This window comes from Manacus vitellinus, unplaced genomic scaffold (assembly GCF_001715985.3).
Source record: "Manacus vitellinus isolate BGI_N305 unplaced genomic scaffold, ASM171598v3 scaffold_46_pilon, whole genome shotgun sequence".
Taxonomy (NCBI): Eukaryota; Metazoa; Chordata; class Aves; order Passeriformes; family Pipridae; genus Manacus; species Manacus vitellinus.
In genome coordinates, this window is record NW_021940578.1 from 502,518 (window position 1) to 503,062 (window position 545).

The following is a 545-nucleotide window of genomic DNA, read 5'->3' on the forward strand; positions in this document are numbered from 1 at the left end:
TTGTGCTCCCACGGGGCTCCATCCCTGCCCCTGGTAGCACGATGGGGCACAAGGGTGCTGCGACACTGACGGTTTACGCCCGGGAAGCCCCGGGAGCCAAAGGTCTGCTGGGCCAGCCTGGGGGGGAACACAGACTGCAGCCTCCCAGACACACTGCTATCGGAGCAGGATGGGGTGAAACTGCACATGGAACTAATGGGAATGTAAGGACGAGACCACTGCTTCTGATGAGCCTGATCCCCCAAGGGTGAGGCCCTGGGAGACCCCTGCCCTGGGCACCTCAGCACCCTGCCCAGCTGCTCAGGCATGGGATGCAGGGAATGTGGCATGGAGCATCTCCCCTTGCCAGGTGCCCGTCCCCATATTTCTGACCCTTTTTCACCGTGTTTGCAGCAAATGCTCCCCCCCCGACGCCACGGGGAAGGTGACTTTAGCCCAATGACTCACGCTGCCCTGCTCTGTCGCCTGGGCACCTCCTGCCGTCACCCCTGCGCTCATGCCCCGCGCTGGTCCCGTGCCCCCCCCGGCTGCACGGGCGCCGCAGG